Below are 23,060 nucleotides of genomic sequence, written 5' to 3' on the forward strand. Positions count from 1 at the left end.
AGTGTGGGTGGGTTTGGTTTTCCCTGCAGCCTCCCTCCTCGGCTTGCAGCTGGCTATCTTCTCACTGTGTTCTCCCATGACTTTCTCTGTGTGCAAGCACCCTTACCATCACTTCCTCTTTTTTGAGAGGGCATTAGTCAGACTGGATTAGGTCCCTACCCTAATGGCCTCATTTAACCTTAATTGCCTCTTTAAAATCTCTATTTCCAAATACAGTTATGTTGGGACTAGGACTTCAACATATGAATTTTGGAGGAATGCAATTCCGTCTCTAACAAAGGGAAATAGTGGGGCTCTGGTGATCTGGAGAATGGGCATCCTCTTGTCCATTTGAAGGGGACCCTCCACTATTTGGCCCCCATGAATTACTGCCACAAGGAAGGAGGACTTGGTCTTGTCAGGTCCGCCTTTTCAGTTCACACTTGGAATACAAATTTTTAAGTAAAATCTTCCAATTTCAAAAATTGTCACCTAATAACAAAAATATGTGTCCGTAGCCAGCTGTCTGTTTGTGAAGTCTGGACTAAATAGGCAGTAATTGCCAATTCACAACAATGGCTTGTTTCATCAGCATTTTCTGCTTTTCTCAAGCTCTCTCTCCTCCTCTAGGTACTATTTCACTGCAAATTGTCACAGAATGTTGAAGTTGGACTCAGGTAGCAGCCTAGCCTCACTCAGACATGGGTCAGAAGTCATTTAGCTGTCATTAGTTATCTTCTGAGTCCCTGAGATAGAATAAGTCAAATTTTGAGAAGTCAGCTATTCTTCAATAGACTTATAAACTGTAATTGGTTCCACTAAGATAGAAACATGTAGTTATATTTAAAGAATCAATAGTCTCAGTCAATTATTAAAGTAGGTCAATAGCTACTGAGTGTCCAAAGACTAATACCATGTATGCAGTGATCTATACCTTGCTTTAATTATAATTGGTCTAGGTCTTTGAAATACAGAGTACTGTCTCGATGAAGTATGTGATGACTCCCTAATGATGAAAAGTGATGTGTATGTACACTGACAGCAAGAAAGAGCCAAATGATTAAAAGAGAAAAAAAATAGCTGATCACAGAAAATGTACTTTCAAAGAATTTTAAGGCTGAGAAGGTAGTTCTTTCTTTTTATCTCAGTTTAGTGGTCTTGGCTTAGTCCCAGCGCTTCAGGGTTTTCAGGTACCAGAAATTCAACCAGGTGGGTGGTTAGAGAGAACAGTCTAGAAGATCGAACAAAAGGCAGCTGGCAGTTGTCCAGATAAGGATATTGATCATGATAATGTGAAGGATAAGGGTAGACAATTTGAAAAGAAGTGAATGTCATGTAATAGGACCTACTAGGATAATGCAGAGTTCAGTACTCTGATTAACAGAGAGGACTGATGGAGAAAAGCCTTAGTTTGGGAGAAACTATGGTATAAGAAGTGTTCAGTCAGGACTAGAGAACGGGCCTGTTTTACTTTTGGTTTTGGTTTTGTTTGAACTGGACCTCCAGAAGAGAAAAAAAAAGCACTAGGAAGTTTGACTTGATGCCTAGACAAGACTAGGACAAGAGCTTGGGAGAAGGATCTGATCTTGTAGATGGAAGGAAAGGAGGCTAAGCAATCTTCAGGAAAAGCAGGCAGAAACCAGACATGGGATGACAAAGTCATTGGATGCCAAATGCAAAACAGAACCTGTATCATGACCATGACTAAAAGACATTACACCACTGAAAACAGAAATGAGTAGCTCCAAAGGGACATCTCTTCTCCATTGTGGCAGAAATAATGATCCTTCCCAAATAGTCCAGTTACTTTCCCCACACTTCCCAGATTCTTTGAAATTAGATAGAATCATGTGACTCCTTTTGGTCATTGAAATGAGAGCAGAAAATGGCATGTCTCTCTCCCAAGTGGAGGCAGTGAAAAGTGCATGCACTTTCCCCTTTGTAGTGGATGCTATTTTATCCTGCTCAGACCTGCTTTTCAGGACTGAGCCTCTGATTCCTCCCATTGCTGACAACTCTCAGCTTAGTTGCTCTCCTCGAATTATCCTCAGTAGACAGAGACACTTTACTCAAGGTTATAACCTCTCTCTGGGGTCAAGCCAATCAAAGGACTGGTTGATAGGGGATAATAAAGGCCCAATCCCTTGCCTTAAGGTGAAACGCCTGTGGAGAACCATTTTGAACTCCAGCATTCCCTGCTGGGTTGGCCAAGACCTTTGTTGTTACCAGTAGTAACAGTTCAACAGTTGTCTGCTCAGCTGTTTTTGCTCTCTCCCTGGCAGATGTCAATCAGAGTTCCCTCCCTAAAAACCTTTCTGCACAGAAATCTTTAACTTGATCTGTTTTCCAGGTAGCCTGACCCAAGACACCTTCCTTCTGCTGATGTTTAGATCATTAGCTATGAGATGGCAAAGAATGTTAAAATCTGGATCTGTGAGTGGAACAGAGGCCTTGTGGACCTGCAGTAGACATGCCACATGGATAAGCAATAAGCCTTTATTGTACTAAGCCACTGAGATAATTTGCCACTAACGCCTAACCTAGCCTATCTTGACTAATAATTACACTCACTGTGTCATCCATGTCCTTGATCCCCCTGGGGGCTCCTCCTGCCAGCAGCATCTGACCAATTGGTTTCAGGCTACTTTCAATATAGCCCCAATGAGCTTTGCCACACCAAGATAAGAGCACAGAGATTAAGCAATAGCACCCTTATATATTCAGTATGGCCCTAAAACTTGAAATAATTTTGACTATAATTTTCTCTGAAAGTAGTCTCTTCAGGCAAATGAAGTACAACAAGGCTCCTTTTTTTCTGTTCCAGACTATGTTATTTTCCCAAAGCAATTGAGGTGGGAGGACAAATGAAGAGCAGAGGAATAAAGAAGTTGGTCTCTTATCATCTTATACTTGTGGAATCTGGCCAACAGAATTTCTTTCCCAAGTCATCTGTGAGGAGAGGACTGGTACAGCATTAGGAAAGGAGACCTTTTCTTCAAGTTTTGTAGTAGGACTAAACAGGTGTTCCTGAGCAGTACTTACGGGATATTACGACTTTAAGTATCAAATTTGACGCTTCTATCATATGAAAGAAGAAGTTAGTAAAACTTACAGTTTTATTAGAGTGTTCCAGAAAGATGCAACTGTCCCTCTTTTACCCCAGTAGTTACCTCCTAATCTTCCTTGTACAGTCCCTTGGTCAAGACAGGCTGTATTCTCTGAGAAATTCCATGTCTTCCCCTTAGGAAGCACCACTTTTACAGGCATAAGTCTTGGCTCTTTGGGTCTTCTAGTGTTTAACAAACCCCTGTACTTTTGTGTTTTTATAGGTGTGAATTGTCACTCTAAAGTAAGTGGGTGGGGAAGCTCAAACCCTTAAGTAGATCCTATATTTCCAGTACAGTCTCTCCGCTAAGGACTTGTAACAAGTTTCTACATGAACTACTTAATTCAAGGACATCTTGCCTTAAGGAGTAATGAAAAAGTTACAGTCCTCATGTCAATGGAATTTTGACTCGATTCCTTGCAAAATAATAACCTTGCAATTATTAAGGAGTGTTTGACTTCTCTTCTTTCTGATGACATTATAAAGGTTTGTATTAATGCCTCTGAGGTATGTGAAAACAAGCAATAACAAACCCAAAGAGATTGATTATTTTTTTTTAGTGTTCAAATCCTTCCTTTGATGAGGTTTAGGGAATTAATTCTGTTTCTGGAATAGATAGGTACATAACAGAGAAAAAGAAATGGCTTTAGCTGCAAAATCTTTATTTTTCCCTTGGCTCTTTATCAAGTTTAGAAAAAACTATAACTTCTATTTATTGAGCAGTTGCTACATGCCAGGAAGTTTATATACTACCCTACATTATGAAATACTAATGACAACTTTGTCTTTAAGATGGGAAAAACTAAAGCTTAGATTTCTTAAGATCATACCATTATTCATTACCATTATTACTCAGCATAGTAAGCATTTAAACTCAATCTCTTTCCAGACCTCCTACCTAATTCTTCTCACCATTATACCCATTTTGTCTCTCCATAATGAATAAAAAATTGCAGAAATTACTCATAGACATTTCCTTGTCAATGTCAACACTAAATGGAATTCCAAGTTGTTTATAAATGTGAGAATATACCATTATAATTATTCAACTCTGAAGCAACTCACTCTAAAACAATCTTAGAATGTTAGGGGACAGATGAATTGCACAGTAAGGGATACAGAGAAAAATCTAAGAGCCCTGCCTAGACAAGTATTATCAACAGTGTAATACTTTTCTCTTACTATGCCTTCATTATGTGGCTGGCACTGTGTTAAAGGGTTCTTATGAATTATCTCATTTAATTCTCAAGACAACCCTAGCAGATAATAACTATTATTATGTTATAATGGGGGAACTTAAACCTGGAGAATTTAATTATCTTGCCCAAAGTAATACAAGCTAATAAATGGTAGACCCAGGAGTTGAACTTGGGTAGTCTGATTCCAAATACGTGACCTTAGTCAAAAGGAGCTTATGTGAGATAACTACAAAAGAAGGTCCAAAACAAGAGTGAGATATTTGTTGGGCAAGTATGAAGAACAAAATAATTCCAAGAGAGTTGGAAATTTTGGATAAGGGATGATGGATAAACTGAAAAGTCTGGACCTGCTTGCCTTTCCTTGCACATTAACTGAGTCAGGTCATGGCTCTTTTGAAAATGTTTCTCCTATTAGATATAAAAAAATAGAGCATTAACTATAAGCAGACACTCAATTTCCTGAATCAAGATTTTGTTGGAAGGGTAGGTCTGTTACAGTTGGTTATTGACTGAGAACTCCAGAGCCAGTGAAGCTCTTTCATATCTTCCAGGGAACTAACAACTCTGAGTGCTCAGTAAGGGCCAAGAGGCTTAACCCTGGTGAGAGATGGACACTCCCATTAGGGCTCCACTTCAAAACTAAGTACTCTAGTTCTTAGGCAGAGGGCTAGGAGAAGGAAACTGGGGGGCTATGCCACTTGTAACATTTTTGCCACTACACTAATAATGGGATTCTGCTCTAAAGTCTAAGCATGCTTAATTTGACTTCCCACAGTGTGGAAGATTATGTGCAGCTATGTCTGCAATGACAACATATTTTTCAAAAAGACTTCAAAGTTTAACTGGCTTCCAGCAACAAGCACCTTACCTCTGGCTCAAACATCTATGAATCGACCGAAGTCAAACTGGTGTAGACTTGGCTAAGGTAGGCTTAGCTTCAAGCTGTAGAGTTGGATCTAGATGAGCTCCATGTGTCTCTCATTTGCCTCAATCCAGCAGCTACCAAGGTGTATTTTTATCTATAAGGACAGAAACACAAGACAGGAAGTTCAACTGTGCAAGCACCGTTCACATTTTTATTTATGCCACATCTACTAACATTGTGTTGGCCAACATAAGTCACTTAATTAGGCTTAAAGTCAAGTGGCTGGAAAGTACACTCTACTCACCAAGACGGCATGGACAAATTGTGAGGAATTAGAATCACTCCAATAAAATCTAACCTTCATAGATAGATCAGGGAGAAAATAAAGTATCAAAACGAGTGCCAAGAGCTGTTAACTGCAAACCATCTTAGACACAAATTGATTGTCCCCACCAATATTTTATCTTTCTTTGCTGCTGGCTGTATGTATATAGGAGTTTCACATGGCTATCTATCTCCCTCTTCAGGTTCAACATTTAGAGGTAAACTCTACGGAAAACATATTCTAACATAGAAAATCTGGGGCCATAATGGGATTTTACAGACATGCAATCCATGGATATGGTAGCTTTGAAGGAAAAAAAAAAGCACATGATTGGGCGTTCAGCTTTGTCTGGGCTCTAAGAAGCTGTGTTGTGGTCACAGTGGTAATTTACATTAGTAGGAAACAAGAACCCATTTCATAGCCAGAACTTTCTGCCCATGGAGGAGGTTAAATTATGAAGCAGATGACAGTTAGGTATTTAATTAACTAGTGTAGACACCAATGACCACACAAATGTCTGTCTTGGGTTATGATTTCCTCTCTCGGCCTTCATTTGAGGTGGCTCATCATTTTTAATTCCTTAGCTCATCTTCCTTTTTTTGTTCTGTTCAAGCGACTCTAGCTAAGCCTGTATGACATCATATTACCTTTCAAGCTGGCTTCATCTTTTTCTTTTCTCATCTTCTATATTTTCCCTGCGTTATTCACAGATCTTATTTGTCTTGCTGTATTTGGTACTTTCTATGAGTTTTGGGAACTCTGATCTTAGAATTTTTTTTGATTCAGGGACTTTTGACATTTCTACCTCATTATATGCCACTCTTAGCAATTGATGATAGTTTTCTCTGGCTCAATGTCCACTGCACTCTCTCATAACAGAGTAGGTGGTTTATTGTTCCACATTTCTTAGGCAGATCTATTGTTTCTTTTCAATGTTTCCTGGTTCCAGGTCTAAGAAGTTTTTAATATGCATTTTAGACTTTATATAAACAGTGTTAAGTATGACTTTGTCTTCCACTTCTTCCTGTGTAGCTATCTTACCCTGAAGGGGAGATGGGGAGACAGCGAGGAAAGGAAGAAAGTGGGGGCTGGGGAGAGAGAGAGATGAACAGAGAGGAGGAAAGGTAAATGTGTTAAATGGGAAAGAATGGGAGGAAAAAAGGGAAGATTGAATGGAGGGAGGGAAGGGGAAAGGGAGGAGGAACAAGGTAAGAAGAGAGAGAGAATGGATGGAGAGAGAAAGAGAAATGGACAGAGAGAAAGCATAAGGCAGAGATCCAGAAAGCCAAGAAAGAAGCTGGGAAGGTGAGAAAAATTGCACGGGTAGCTGATACCTAAAGGCTTAGCTGCGAAGACCCCTTGACCCTATGATTGTTTCATGTGCAACATTCGCCCCTACTATATAAATGTGAAGGAAAAGAAACATAGAAAACTGATCTTATGAATTAGAAGAAACTCTGAAAGTGTGTGAATATTCAGTATAACACAGATGCCCAGGTTTCCCCGCTTATTCCTGGAGTCCGGTATTAATATTGACAGACCTCTCTCAAATTAGAAAGCTGCAACCTTCCAACCATGCATATTAACAACTGAAATATCTGCTGAGAGATGCCACTTTGTAAGTTTTCCATCGCTGCCTCTCAACTTCCAACAGTGAAAAGCAGGCAATCTCCCTCATCTCCCATTTCTAGAAACTACATTTGCCAGTTGCAGCTGCCGAGGACTGGGAAGCCTATAAACTCAGGATGTTTAAGACAAATTTGTTCTCCTGTCTGCTAGCTACTGAAAAGACAATTAAAAAATTATGCTTAAGTAAACTCCAGAAAGCTTTCAACACCTTTAGGTAATACACATGTTTTTCCAAGTGCCCAGTGTGCACATAGACCCTATGATTTCACAGATGGTGGTGGGATCCTGCCAAGCTCAGATGTTGGAGGCAGAGCTCATATTTGGCTGACTATTAGATGATGCTGGTTGGTAGATGGACCCGGATATTGCACCCAGTGCTGGAGGTAGCACATGGGTGTATCCATGCATGCCACTCCAGGTAATGAGCTAAAAGTCCTCTGACCAAGGTGATGTGTGATCTTCTTCCTCCCAAATCCACTTGAACATGTATACATTCTTATCCTACTTGTCCTCACTGCATATTTCACCTTGTTGTTGTCTTCCTCCTTGAAATACTCTCTTCCTTGGTTTCTGTGACATTACACTCTTTGGGTAAACTTCCTCTTTATTTCCTTTCAGATTTTCATTTGCTCCATTGTATTTGTGTCGGTATTCTATTTGCTAGCCTCTTTGGTTTTTGCTGTCCAATCCACCTAGGTGGGCTTTTCTAATTACACAACTTTAAATATATATGAAATTATCTAAATATTTTTCTAGCCCCAAATTCCATAGCTCTTGACTTATATAACTGACAAAATACTCAGTAGTTCAGCATGCATTTTCCTTAGCAACCTCAAATCCATCATATTCCCAGCATCTCCCATCTCCTTAAACCAGATTCTTTTTTGAGGGGCAATGGTGGATTCTTATTTCAGAAAATGGTGCCACCATTGACTACCTGCCCAAATCTGAAATCTGACTCTTGCTTTGTTCACATTCCAATACCCAATCATCAGAACCCTTATGTTTGTACTTTTTAATATCCCTTGAACATTTTCACTTCTCTCCATCTCCACTACCACCTCCATCAGTGGTCATTATTGCTGATGACAATCTGGATTATGGCAAGGCTCAGCTAGCATCACTGTATTCATAGACTAGCTGTCTGCAATCTATAGTTAACACTGCAGCCAGAATTAGCTTCCTAATACACAAACCAATCACACCGTTTTCCTCCTTCTACTGTTTTAGGGGCTCCACATTGCCCTTTCTGTAAAGTCTCATACGCCAGTATGACTTAGGAAGCTCCTCCATAACTGACTCTTGCTTACTTCCTCATGCACATTGCTCACTGCTCCCTTTTGCACACCCTACAGTCTGGCCACACTTATCTCTTTGGATTTTCCTGGACATGCCTTGCTGCCTTCTGCACTTGAGATTTTGCACTTTTTCTTTCCTCCTGAAACAATCTTGATAATGCCTAATAAATTTTTAAGACTAGCTTTATCTACTAGCTACTCTAGGATGTCTCGTTTTCATTTACTCACTCATTCGTGCATTTACTAAATATTTTTTAAGGAGCCTTTCTGTGCAAGGAGCTTGCTTGTCTTTGTCAGTTTGGGCTGCTGTAAAAACTATCATAGACTGGGTAACATAAAAAAAGAAGTTTTTTTCTCACAGTTCTGGAGACTGAAAGTCCTGGATCAAAGCACTGGTGGATTTGTTATCTAGTGAGCACAATTTAAAAAAATTGTGCTTAAATTAATGCCAGAAAGCTTTCAACACCTTTAGGTAATAAACATGTTTTACCTGGCTCCTAGGTGGCCATATTCTTGCTGGGTCCTCACATGGAAGAAAGGGAAAGAAAGCTACTTGGGGTTTGTTAATAAGGGCACTAATCCCATTAATAAGGGTTCTGTCCTTATGATCTAAGCACATACCAAAGGCTTCACCTCCTAATCCCATCACATTGGGGATTAGGATTTGAGCATATGAATTTAAGGAAGGCACATTCATTTCATAGCAGAGCTACTGAATTCCTGAGCACTGGGTTTGTTGCCAGCCCGTAAGCTGTCCCATAGTAGCCATAACTAGCTCTCTACATTTGTCACATGGCATTTTATTTGCTTTTTATGTAAATGTCTCACCTACTAGACTAAGAGTATCCTCTGGGAAAAACCAATGTCTTATTGGGTTTTTTGTTTTTGCAACGCCCAGTTCAGTGCCTGACATATAAAATAGGTGTTCATAAAATATGTCTGGAATAAACGGATGAATAAACCATTTTTTTATTTTTGTATTCACTCTTAGAACACAGACACATCAAGATTAGGTTTACCATTAATCTAAAAACATCTTTTTTTTTTTTTGCACTTAGATTGGCAGAGCCACTTCATCTCAGTACCTGCTCCTGAAGCAAAATCATAGAAGTCCTTCTAGAATCTCTTGCCAGCTCTTCCTGATGTAACATCCCTAACTTCAATGAGTACAAGAAGCAGAAAGCCAAGGCTCTCTTAATCTGCCCCTAGGTTCCCTTTCTTGCTGTAATTTATCTTGTAAGGGGCATGAACACAACCAGTTTCAGGGTGAGGAATTGTGTAATTGTGCATACACTGAAGATGGGGACATATTCCTATACAGGATCTCTCTAGTCTCCTGTCCAGAATCTGTTTTTTCATCTTTCAGAAGCCCTTCATTCCATTTTGCTAAATATCTGTGTTTCCCAGGAAGAAAAGCTTGATCTCCAGGCAGCTTTCAGTATCTTCCCTGCCTCTGTAGCTGGTCTTGGCATTGTCACAACAAGCATATGGTAAAATTCAATAATATTTGTTGAATTGAATTATCTTGGTGGTAAGGGAAATGAACCCTGTGGACCCCATAGAGCCACAACGGTCAGGAACTTTGTTTGTGTTTAATCTGCTTTAAACCCTTGGGACTAGAAATAGATGAATAAAAACTGGCCTCAGAAATCCCTTGTTGTGTATTTCCCTCTTTGTCTTTCTTCAGTTTATCGCTAGCCACAATATATATGTGGCTTACCTTATAAGACACAATCTTATAAGCTAAGAAAATGAAGGTATTTATGTGGGCTATGTGAAAACAATTCAGTTGGCCTAGACTTTGATGTCAGTTTCAGGGCTGATCCAATTGCTAATACACTGTGCACATACACAGCATTAGAGAAAATGCACACAGGGTCCTCACTATAATTCTTAGGGACAGGCAATGGTGTTCAAACAAACATAAAAGACCAAGGAATCCCATTATGTCTTTTCTTACTCACATACTTCCCTGTATTAAGCTGAAAATGATGACACGGAAGGAATGGAAAGATAGGACAATGCACCCTCCTTTTTCTTTACTCATCGTTAATCATCAGTAAGAAGAAGGGAGAGAGTGTTGGTAGAATTGTAACAAGGAGTGACATAAAAACTGTTGAGTTAGTTTTGTGCAGCATTTCAACTGTGTCAGTAAAAAACAATATACAAATGCTTATACAAGTTATGCAATACAAATTGTATTTTCAGTGACTCCTCATAAGAGCAAAATAATTTTCAGTAATTTCAATGACTCCTCATATGAGCAAAATGTTCTTATATTTGCATTTCAAATTGTCATTGCATGATATAAAGATAAATGGCAAAATTAATGCTAATAAAATTTAAATTTTTATTTTTTCTTTACTTAGAACACATTGAACAGCAAATTAAAAAACACAATGATGAGGTAAGAGAGAAGTTGTGGAAGAAAAAAAAAAAAAACCATTTGATCTTACTGCCTTCAACAGCCCCCTTTTTCCTGTCTTTTGAAGGAGAGATTCCATATTTTCATTTTGGACTGGGCCTGGCAAATTTTTTAGCTAGCCCTAATTACTAAACTAATGATGTGAACATTCATCCAACAAAGATTTCCTGAGTGCCCACTAGTGCCTAGACTTAAAGAGATAGATTAGAGAGATACCAAAAGAGATAGGTAGAGAAAGCCAGCTGAGACTACAAAGTAGAATGCAAGAAGCAGAGATGGGGAGACACAGGCAAGACACCTTACAGAGAGACCTGGTGCAAACTTGGGAGGCTCCTTGTCTTGTTTGGCCCAGGGAGACACTGAGATAAGGCTCACAGAGATGCTGCCTGAGCAAACGTCCACTTTGTGCAGGTAAAAGCTGTGCCATGCCTCCTTGAGACTGGAGTGAGAGTCAACTTACTTGAGCAATCAGTGTCTTTCATGGGCTGCATGACTTATTCTGGGTTCTTCTGTGCTCATAGTATAGCTTGTATTCCACTTGGAGGAATGTCAGATATCTCCTGCGTCAGCTAAGAATCTAAGATATGGCTATTAGCCTGTCTCACTACTTACCAGGGGCTGATAGAATTTAGCCCTTAATACTAGGGTCTTAAAAAAGGACAGGATCTTGCTTTCTTGAAGTAGTCAACTGCCTCTCCTCCCTAATCTTCCGCCCTTGGCCATGAGGTAAGATACTCTCATGGTCCAGGTATCCTTCTCTTAGAATGAAAGTAGCTGGTGATAACCATGTCTGTGGCTTCTTTCAGACCATGGCTTGACAGTTTCTGGACCCACAACTTCAGCAACCTTTAAAAAAAGAAAATCCTCGGAGTTGAGATGGGGTTTGAAACTTCAACCAAGTAAGATGAATGTGTGCCCATTCTAACTAAATCTTACCTTACTTAAGCCAAATCTAAGATAAGACTTAGTAAGAATGGGTACGCATTCATCTTACTGGGTTGGTTCTTCTAAGTATTTCTCTCCCATGTCTCCTCATTTGTCCTTTTCCCCCTGCCCATACTCCACACAAAAGTCGCTTCATCAGATGCAGAAACTTATATTGGTTTGTATACTTTTGAGGCCTGGTCATTGCTAGTGAGGGCCTATTTTTATTATTCACTCAAAAGTTTGTTCTACTAGTTAGTGTTACTAGTGAATAAAACTAACTAGTAATGCTAATTAGTAACATTAACTTGTTAGTAACACTACTAACTAGAGTTACTGTCATGGGATTCTTGGGGTGCCGCTTCACCAGCCAGAAACCTCTGTGGCCCGTGGTGCCTTTGCCTGAGTTTTGCTTGGACCCTCTGGACTCATTCTGCCAAGTTGGCCTGGTGAACGACACCCCAAGAATCCCATTGTGCCGACTGGTCCATAAGTGACCACGGGTGGGGCCTGGAAAAGGCACCACAAGTTCCCACTCTGGTTTGTGGGACCAGCAGCCTGGCCCCAAGGCTTCAGGTCCTCCCTGGCTTGAAGGTGGGGCTTCACCTGGTACCTGTGCCTTCCACCCAGGAGCCTGTCTGCCTCTTGCTGCGGTTCACGGCGTCCAGGCTGTTCGAGAGGTGGGGCACCTGCAGGCCAGTGCCGAGCTGCCCTCAGCCCCACCTCAGCCTCTCTCCTGTGCTTGTTGGCACCCAAAATCCAGAGGGGGTGGAGGTGGCAGGGGGCTGGCATGGCACTGCTGCCCTGAGTGTGCGCACACTTGACCAGGCTGCGACAGCACCCGGGCGTGGCCCCAACCTTGCTCCGAGATTGGAGGGGTGCCGGGGCAGGCCAGGCAGCAGGAGCAGACAGTTCTGAGCCTTAGGGGCAGGCAGGGCCTTCCCAGGACCCCCAAGAGTGCACAGATGCCCAGGTCGTGGTCCATAGCCGTGGCTTAGGTGGCTGCAGCTGTCCGGGGAGGGCAGGCTCCTGCCTGCTCCCCGCCCCAGCTTGCTCCATGTGGCACACACCTTGGCTGCCCTTTCCCCGCTGTAGCTGGTGTCCTACAGCAGCTGCTCTAGATGGGCCACCACTGTCATCATTACTAGTTAGTTTTATTCACTCAACTCTTTGTTCTATTAGTGTTACTAGTATTACCAGTTAGTAATAATAGTAACATATTACTAGTTAGTAACTATTGTTAGTAGTGTTACTAACTTTTAGTAACTCTAGGAACTAAAACTTGAGGACAGGATTTTTTGCAAAAAAAAAAAATCATATTTCAAAATTTTTTTTTCTTAAAATGGGACTTCCTTCACATAAACAAAGTTGTCATTCATTCTGCTTTGCTCATCTCCCAAACTGAGTTAATCACAAATTGAATTAAACAAAAAGCAACAACAACCTGTACAAACAATATCTTTAGGAATAGGGAGATGGTCAAAACCTCTCGATGAAGCTTCCCCAAAATCCATTGCCTTGTTCATTCCTTTAGTTAGGTATGCAACATTTGTTGGGGGCTTCTACTTGCTAGGCAGTGAGGGGGGAACTGGATGTGAATGAGGCAAAACAGATAGTTTCAGCCTTTGTGGAGCTCAGCCTAGAGCTTAGTTGGAGGCACATAAATGTTTCAACTGGTCATAAACTGACATCATTACAAACTGTGTTTAGTACTATGGAGTAAATCTATAAAAACCTGTAATGTCACAGAACAGGAAGTGAGACCCAGTTAGATAAGGGTTCAGGGAAATTTTTCCAGAGAATATAATGGGCTGAAGCACTGAGCTGCTGTTGAGAGAGGAACAGCTCTCAACTCCTCATTTGCACATTCTTGGTCTCACCTTTTCATCGTCTTTTTCTCACACCAGCTGTAGTTCTGTGGCTGTAGTTCTGGCCAGGAATTCTGGAAAGGAGAAAGACAGTCTTGATGTTATAGTCTCTCTTATGCACTGATGGGGTTTGAACTTTGCTCTTTCCATGGGCATTAAGAAGAACTCATTTTCTCTGCAGAAGGGCTAGGTTTGATGAGTACATTGAATGACCCCCGCCGCTCCTCATCCATGTATGTGGTAAACATTGCTGCTAATCAATAGAGGCACTTGTTCTCGCTGAGCTTAGATAAACAATTCTTACAAAATGTCCAGATATTTGCTTCCAGATGATTGGAGTTGCAGTGAAGCATGAAGTCTACTTGCTGTTCCAAGTCTCACATGCCCACCTTTCTTGATAAATGGAACACAATTGGTTCTATATGGGCTAGGAGAAAGTAGATGCATGTAATGACTTGAGTCTGCCTCTGACTTAAGATTCATTTAACATTTGGGTCAAGGAAATCTCCTATTCTACATTTGTAAATCAGACTCAGATACTGTTCTGGCCTCCTGGGAGCGTGCAGAAAAGTTATTAAATTAATGGTGTAAATGCTTAGGATAATATTTGATACTTAGTATCTGGTGAATAAATAACAGACATCAGTTTAAACTCTCATCATTATTAATAATATTATTATAAGGGAAAAGTCATTTCTCTTAGGAAGAGTGGATCTAACTGCAAAGATGGAGCAAAGAGTAAGGAAATGAAATATTGTCATGTGAGCACTGTCAGATTTTTCTTAGCAACATTTTAACTCCAAATTCTACTTGTCCTTGAAGCCTGCACCTCTCCCTACTTCCCACTCACACACAAAATCAAGGAGTACTGGGCCACCTGACATTCTTTGTCTCATTACTGCCACTGGAGCTAGAGATGCTAAGAATAATGACCATACCCCTATCTTTAAGAGGCTTATATTCTAGAGGGGAGGCAGAAAATAAATGAATAAAGTCATCCCCATTTTTGCCTTCATGGAGCATGCAGACTGGAAGAGGCACAGAGATATTAAATCAATAAACATATAATTTAAAAATTATATAAGTTCTGTGAAGCTAAGTAACTGTGTAAAAAAGAGAAAAAAAACAGAAAGATCTAACTTAAAATTGGAGCATCTAGTCAATCAAGACCTCTCTGAGAAAACAGAATTTAAGCTAACAGTGGTCTCATTTTTCTATGAATATATGCTTGGTGGGATGAGGGTTTCTCCGGTTATTTCAATAGTGTATCATACATATAAGGCCAAGAACATGCATCCTGATCAATCGGGATAAATCAGAAAACTCCCCTGCCTTTGTCCTGCTCTTAGTGGAAGAATGGGCATGTTAAGAACACTCTACTCAAAATCTTTGGTAGAGTATCATTCATCTGTCCTACTTTAACCTTTGTCTTCATATAAAACCAGATTCTCAGAAATGCGTGTAGCTTCCGCCTCTCCACAGATGCGTGTCTGAGATAAACTGCTACTGAATATGCTGCATCGACCATGAATGCTCAGTAATGCTCTGTGGGGAAGGATGGATGGCCTATTGTAATAAAAGAAGAAAAGATATGAATACTTAATTATATTTAAGATATAATTCTGGTTTCATGTCAGAAATGTTTGGTTTATCTGTAGGTAGAGATATACGCTGATGATAGACACTTCTGTTGGGGATACACATGAATCTGCTGTTCGTGAAGGCCTGTGTACCCCTCTCAATCTTATCAATGCCTGGATGTAGTAGACACTCAACTCATGCTAGTTTGCCTCTTCCTCCTCTTTCTTTTAATTCCTTTCTTGTATTCATTTATGCACAATTCTTTTTCCCAGCTACTACCCACTACTTACAGGTCCAGAGAGTGGAAAGGGGCTTACAGAGTCACCCAGTCCAAGAGTTTGTAAATTGTATTTTGAAGGTTCCCAGGGACCCACAGAAGACTATCCAGGGGATCAGCAGATGGATGGACTGAGTAGTCCTCAATTCCAAATTCCAAAAGTGCCATTTTTGTCCAATAAATTCAACTGGTGCTCCATATAAGTGTGTGTTGAGAAAATTTCCAGTGCTAAAAAGATGTTTGAAGACCAGGAATAGCTTCAGTCCTTGTTTCATAGAAGATAAAACTAAGCACCAGAGAGGAGGAACGGCTGGCTCAAGGACACATGAAATGTGGAGTCACAGCCTAAATCCAGGCCTCTGGCCCATATACCAACACACCTGGAGTCTTGTTCATCTCAATACGATCTGCCTCTGGCCTTCACCTATTCTCAGGAAAAGCTGCCTTTCCAATAGATTTTTGCTCTAGGAAGCTCACAGTTAAGAATTTCTGATTCTATTCATTTAGGATTAGGTGTGCATTGTTGGTTGGATTCCCTAAAACACTGCTGAAGACAAAAATAATTGAGAAACGCTTCCAGACATAACATGACAGAAACTATGGGTAGAGTTGAAATTGAGATTCAACTCAAAAAAGTGCACCACCACGTGGAGAGAGAATTTCAGAAACAGACACTAAGTGAGAAAGACAAATCCTGGAAAGCTGGCTGCAAGAATGGCATAGGAGCAGTGGGCAGAAAAGCAGACTAGATTGTGTGATGGGATCAGGTAACAGAAAATAAACAGACTGTTTGGGAAAAGGCACAAAAAAATGCCAAGTAAAACATGCAGGGGAGATTCTCCGTCTGTTCTTTGGTAATACTGTTCTTAGAGAAAAGGCTATTCCATTTTGTTAGCTCAGCAACAAAAAGACAGAGATGAATTGGAGGAAGTTCAGCAGAGCAGTGAATGGGGTGAACAATTAGCTTCTGGGGAAAAAGGTGATAACATATAATGCTATTGTGGGACTGTCATGATAGTTTTCTGTTACAATGCTAGAAACCAGAGACATCAAGTGGGGAGTGAGATTACTTGGGTACACAGAGGTTTAGTGGAAAATGATTGCATATGGTTAAAAATATAAGAAAATAGGTTAAATGTAGGAATGAATTCTAGCAGAGAGAGAATCAATTTTTCAGCAAATTATGTCAGCATGCTAGAAGTTGGAGCAGCTTAATACAAAGTATAAGATATATATCTTTCCTCATAAACTTTCAGCTGTGGAATGCCTATAGCCAAACCATTCTCTCTCTCTCTCTCTCTCTCTCTCTCTCTCTCTCTCTCACTTTTTTGTGAACAATCTTTGTTGTGTCCTGAGGGTACTTGCACCTACTGTTTCTGGATTTGTCATTGTCCACCTTTTCTCCCTCCCACCCAAGATCTCTGAATGGCTGGCTTCTTATTGTTATTCGAGTCTCATGTCTTAGCTACAATGTCACCTTTCCTTGTTTTAAAATGAGGCTGTGAGTGGTTAGCAACTGACAAATATCACAACATGTCTCACTCCAGAACCCAAGCCCTCCAGTCTCAATGCTGCTTTACTTAATAAGAAATAGACATTTTAGTTAGAGAAAATATAGTTTAGCTTATACAATAGGAGATCTAGAGGTAGCAGCTTCTCATTTGAAGTCTATGAAAGTTAAACCAAAAAGCAAGAAAATATCTGGTGACCACAAGCCATTAATTGGGGCATCTGAAAGAAAGCTTTATGGCAAAAATAGACAGGTGCCTGTAGGAGAACCACCAGCTTATAGAATATTCAAATGGTTGGGCTTTTACCTAAATAATTATAAATAAAATTTCTGCTCACTAAACATCATCAGTCTCTTTTAGAAGAATGAACATACACTAACCAGGTATGTTACTCAGGGTTATTGATACCCTGAGTGTTTATTGATAAAATATACTCTGGGTACTGTACCATGAAATGTGATGACATTTATTATTTGTTTTGGAGCTATACATTGAACTAAGTGCTTTATATACTGTATTTCATTTAATCTTGACTACAACCCTGTGAGGTAGGTACTATTGTTATACGTCCATTTTACAGATAAGGGAAGTGAGGTTTAGAGCTTGAATGACTTTCTGAAGGTCACAGTCCTAGAAAGTAATGAGAACAAGAGGTGAGCCAGGTAGTCAAAAGATACCACATCTGTAAAAACGCACTGTACCTTTTCACCCCTTCCCCTACCCTCCAACCCATATTGGCATCCGTTTTGTATGAATACAAAATAATAACAATTGCTTCTACTCTTATAATTGTTAAGTTCATTTCTTCTGCTTCAGACTTCAGTTCAATCTCTAAGATCTAAAATAGCTCACTGCCTTTGTAGAGTAGGTATTATCAATATTTGTTCAGGGAATGGCTGAAGAAACCTATACGCATTTAGGCTTTTTTTTTCTTGTTTCTCCAGTTGGAATAATTCGGTTAATTACATGAAACTGTTACGCAGAGCCCTCATTTTCCAGTGTTCTAATACATGAATGTAACTCTTCTCTCAACCCTTCTTAATGTTTCTATTATGCTTGGTAGTGTCTTTTACTAGAACTAAGCATACCACTATTTAGGAGTATAAACAAGTTCAAACCTAATTTTCTATGTACAGCAGGATTTAAGAGAATGGATAAATCAAACAGTGGATGGATGGATGATGAATGAATACTATAAACTACCAGATAAGTTTTAACCTTAGACTTTGTATTATGCTCTCTTTTCAATTAAAAACAAATATTATTCTACCCCTTCCCCTACCCATGAAGCCATATGGCCCCCAGGACAGAAAGATAAGATAAAGTATTGACTGCCTTTGGTGGGGACCTCCAAGTAAAGACCAGTGCATCTTTCCAGGGCCTCATATCTGAGTTTTTATCTTGCACACCAAAAACATGCTCAATTAAAAGGGATTCATTGGATAGACAATTTTGGGGTCGTTGGACACACCAGCTCCCTCTTAGAGTGTCTTAGTGTAATAAGCATATTTAAGACCAACAGTAAAGCCCAATAGTCAGGAAACACATTTAACTCAGATTGGCTCACATGTATTTACCTACTGCCTATTATCAGTCACTGAACACACTGGAAAAATGCAATTTTAGAGTAATAGAGTTTGAAAGGAACATTTTCTTTCATTTGGATATATGGTGTGATAGTTAATAGTGCATGTCAACTTGATTGGATTGAATAATGAAAAGTATTGTGTGTCTGCGAGGGTGTTACCAAAGGAGATTAACATTTGAGTCAGTGGACTGGGAAAGGCAGACCCACTGTCAATCTGCAGGGGCATCATCTAAAATCAGCTGCCAGAACAGCCAGAATGAAAGCAAGCAGAAGAATGTGGAAAGCCCAGACTGGTTTAGCCTTCTGGCCCACATCTTTCTCCCCTTCTGGATGCTTCCTACCCTTGAACATCGGACTCCATATTCTTCAGCTTTGGGACTTGGACTGACTTCCTTGCTTCTTAGCTTGTACATGGCCTATTGTGGGAGCTCACCTTGTGATTGTATGAGTTAATACTGCTTAATAAGCTTTCCTTTATATACACACCTATCCTATTAGTTCTGCCCCTCTAGAGAACCCTGAGTAATACGTATGGTATCTGAGAACACAGACATTCTATACTAAGTTCTACACAGGTGTTATGTCACTGTTGAGCCATAGGATTTCAGGCTGGATTTCAACTTGTAGGATTTAAAAAAAATCATATTGATGTTTTTAAAAACATTCTTCTAATCTTTTTAGAAGATCTGTCTCCAATAAATTCATGTAAGCCCCTTCAATTTACATGAATTTTAGCTTGCACTTCCTTTTGATACAAAGTTTTCCATAAGTTTAGTATTTTGTCGTATGAAGTGATTCTCTGCTTTAATTCATTTGTCTTCAATATACCTATTTCCTGTTCTAAGATATGTCTTTTAAATTAAATGAATGCGTTGCCTAAATAATTTATTATTCTATAAATTTATATTACATGATTCTTTTATTAGTTACCATTCAGCCTTCTGACTTTAAAAAGATCTAATGTTGCTAGTCAAGTTTCATTTAGCATTTATCTCTCATCACCCTGGTTACCTTGGGTGTTGTATTTATTAGTTTACAGGGCTACCATAATAAATCGCTACAAACTGGGTAGCCCAAAGAAACCGAAATCTATTCTCTCCCAGTTCTGGATTTTAGAAGTCTGAAGTCAAGTTGTCAACAGAGACAGGCTCTAGGAAAGACCCTTTGCTTCTTCTAGTTTCTGGCAATCCTGGGCATTCCTTTGGTTTTGATAGCATGATCCCTATTTCTTCTTCATCTTCACATGGCTTTCTTCCCTGGGTGTCTGTGGGTCTCTGTATCCAAATTTCTGTCTTCTCATAAGCACACCAATCATTAGACTTAGAGCTCATCCCAATACAGTACATAATTCATCTCAGCTTGATTACAGATTCCAAGATCTTATTTCCAAATAGGAAACAGTTCCAGATTCCAAGTGGACAAGAATTTTTGGGAGACACTACTCAATTCAGTGTAGTCCACTCTCTGGCTCCCAAAAGTTCATGTCTTTCCTACATGCAAAATACATTCCCTCCATCCTAACATCCCCAAAAGTCTTTAGTCATTCCAGCATCAACTCTAAGAAGTTCCAAATCTCATTAAATATAATTAACTAGAAAAGTCCACATCTCCTCTTCTAAATAATTTAAATCAGGTGTGCGTGAGACTCTGAGTAGGGTCCATCTCAAAGTAAAATTCCTCTCTAGCAGTGCACCTGCCAAACCAGAAAACAAGTTATCTATGTCTAGAATACGATGATGGGACAGGCACAGGGTAGAAAATTTTCATTATAAAAGGGAGAAACTGGGAAGAAAAAAGGGGTGATGAGTCCCAAGCACGTTTGAAACCCAGCAAGACAAACAGAGTTTCAAGGACTGAGGATAATTCTCTGTGTCTTGATGCTCCAAGGGCCTGAGGCATTGCCCTCTCTTCTTGGCCCACATGAGTGGCAGCTCTGTCCTTTCAGCCTGTCACTCTATCCTCAGTGCCCTCAGTCATTTTTCCTTTTGCTTTAAGGGTAACATATTTGTTTGTTTGTTTGTTTGTTTGAAACAGGGTCTCATGCTGTTTTCCAGGCTGGAATGCAATGATGGGATCTTGGCTCACTGCAACCTTCACCTCCCAGGTTCAAGCGATCCTCTTGCCTCACCTTTCTGAGTAGCTGAGACTATAGGCATGCAACTCCATGGCCGACTAATTTTTTGTGTTTTTAGTAGAGGGTTTTGCCATGGTGGCCAGACTGGTCTCGAACTCCTGGCCTCAAGAAATCTGCCAGCCTCAGCCTCCCAAACTGCTAGGATTACAGGTGTGGGCCACCACGCCCAGCCACGGGTACCATGTTTTTTCAGCTGAGTTGCTCTATCAGCCAGTTTTCTGCCTGTAGAATCCCAGAAGTCCAACACCTTTCTTTCACTTCATCCCTTCTCTGTTCCCTTTACTCCAAGGTATAGCTTTTAGTCCTTTCTTTCACTTCACCCCATCTCTGTCCCCTTTACTCAAAGCTATAGCTTTTAGTCACATAACGTTCTCAAAACCCTTAACAGTCCTCTGTGGACATCATGGGGATCTATGCCATTAGACAAAAAGTTTCTTCACACATTCCTCCTGGATATCCCATCTCTATTCCTGGCTTTTGCTGACATGGCTGATTAAATGCATAAGTCATATGCCTAATCTCTTCAACAAATGAGTGTCCAACTATATACCCTTGGGGTTCTCTTCTAGAACTTGCTTTCTCATATTTTTGCAATGTGACAAGGCTGACAATTTTCCAGATCATTTGATTCTGGTTTATTTTTTGCCTAACAGTTTCTTTCTCTATTTCTTTCCTTTCACATTTTATTATAGGCAGCAAGGAGCAACCAGGCCACACTCTGCTTGGGAACCTCAGTTAAATATCCAAGTTTATTGCTCACAAGTTCTGCTATCTACTCAACAACAGACTACATTTCAGTCAAATGTATTCCACTTTCTAACAAGGATCACCTTTCCTCCAGTTCTTCATTTCCATCTGAAACCTCAGCAAAGCACCTTTAATGTTCATAATTCCAGTAACATTCTGTTCATGACAATATGTGTTCTCTAAAACGACAGAAATTTCTCTACAGCCCTCTCTCTTTACTTCTTCTGAGATCTCATCAGAATTGCCATCAGTGTCCCTATTTCTGTTACTGGAAAGGGGTCCTGACCCAGACCCCAAGAGAGGGTTCTTGGGTCTCATAAAAGAAAGAATTTGAGGCACATCCATAGAGTAAAGTGAAAGCAATTTAGTAAGAAAGTGTAGGAATAAAGAATGGCTACTCTGTTGGCAGAGCAGCCCCAAGAACTGTTGGTTGGTTATTTTTATGGTTATTTCTTGATTATAAGCTACACAATGTGTGGATTACTCATGACGTTTCTGGGAAAGGAGTAGGGAATTCCTGGAACTGGGGGTTCCTTCCATTTTTAGGCCAAATAGGGTAACTTCCTGATGTGGTTGTGGCATCTGTAAACCATCATGGCACTGGTGGGAGTGTCTTTTGGCATGTAACATACTATAATTAGTGTATAATGAGCAGTGAGGACAACCAGAGGTCACTTTTGTCACCATCTTGGTTTTGGTGGGTTTTGGCTGGCTTCTTTAGTGCAGGCTGTTTCATCAGCAAGGTCTTTGTGATCTGTACCTTGTGCCAACTTCCTATCTCATTCTATGACTTAGATAGAATGTCTAACCTCCTGGGAATGCAGCCCAGTAGGTCTCAGTCTCAATTTACCCAGCCCTTATTAAAGATGGAGTTGCTCTAGTTCAAACACCTCTGACATTTCTACAAGAGTATCTTCAAAGCAATCTAAGATTTTTCTATCATGCACCTAAAAACTCTTCCAGCCTCTATCCATTATTTAGTTCCAAGGCCACTTCCATATTTTTATGTTTTTCTTTTTCACAATAGCACCCTACTTCTTGGTAATAAAATCTATCAGCGAAGGTTCTCAAGAGAAACAAAACCAATAGAACATATACAAACACACACACACATATGTACAAATATGTGTGTTCTTATATGAGTGTGTATATTAATGTATACATGTATATGATTTATTTTAAGGAATTGCTTCATATGATTGGGGCCTGGTATATCTGAAATTTTTAAGACAAGCCAGCAGGCTGGAAACTTAGTCAGGATTTCTATGGTGCAGTTTTGAGGTCAAATTTCGTCTTCCCTGGCCAACCTTAGTTTTTGCTCTCAGAACTTTCAATTGATTCAGTGAGGCCCACCCACATTATTGAGGGTAATCTCTTACTTAATGTGAGCTTATTTTAGATGTTAAACACATCTACAAAATGCCTTCACAGCAGCACATAGATTAATGTTTGATTAAATAACTGGATATTATAGCCTACCCAAGTTGACACATAAAACTGTACATTACAGGTGCTTGTCCCTATTTCTTCTCCATTTCTAGTTTATTTCAGTTAAATTGCAGAGAGCAGATCTATACATAGCTGTCCAGGTCTATCTTCACCAA

At 40.0% G+C, this 23,060-nt stretch overlaps 1 long non-coding RNA gene across 1 annotated transcript in view; it reads right to left on the reverse strand.

Moving 5' to 3' along the window:
* Positions 1-233: 233 nt before the first annotated feature.
* Positions 234-23,060, reverse strand: part of LOC116532866 — a 95,948-nt gene continuing 73,121 nt past the window's right edge. The window contains exons 3-4 of the long non-coding RNA XR_004260986.1: positions 13,631-13,692; positions 234-5,303 (exon numbers count right to left, since the gene is read on the reverse strand). This is a non-coding gene — a long non-coding RNA (uncharacterized LOC116532866). The remainder of the gene's footprint in view (positions 5,304-13,630; positions 13,693-23,060) is intronic.

This window comes from Sapajus apella, unplaced genomic scaffold (assembly GCF_009761245.1).
Source record: "Sapajus apella isolate SASKATOON/1434 unplaced genomic scaffold, GSC_monkey_1.0 scaffold3, whole genome shotgun sequence".
Lineage (NCBI taxonomy): Eukaryota > Metazoa > Chordata > Mammalia > Primates > Cebidae > Sapajus > Sapajus apella.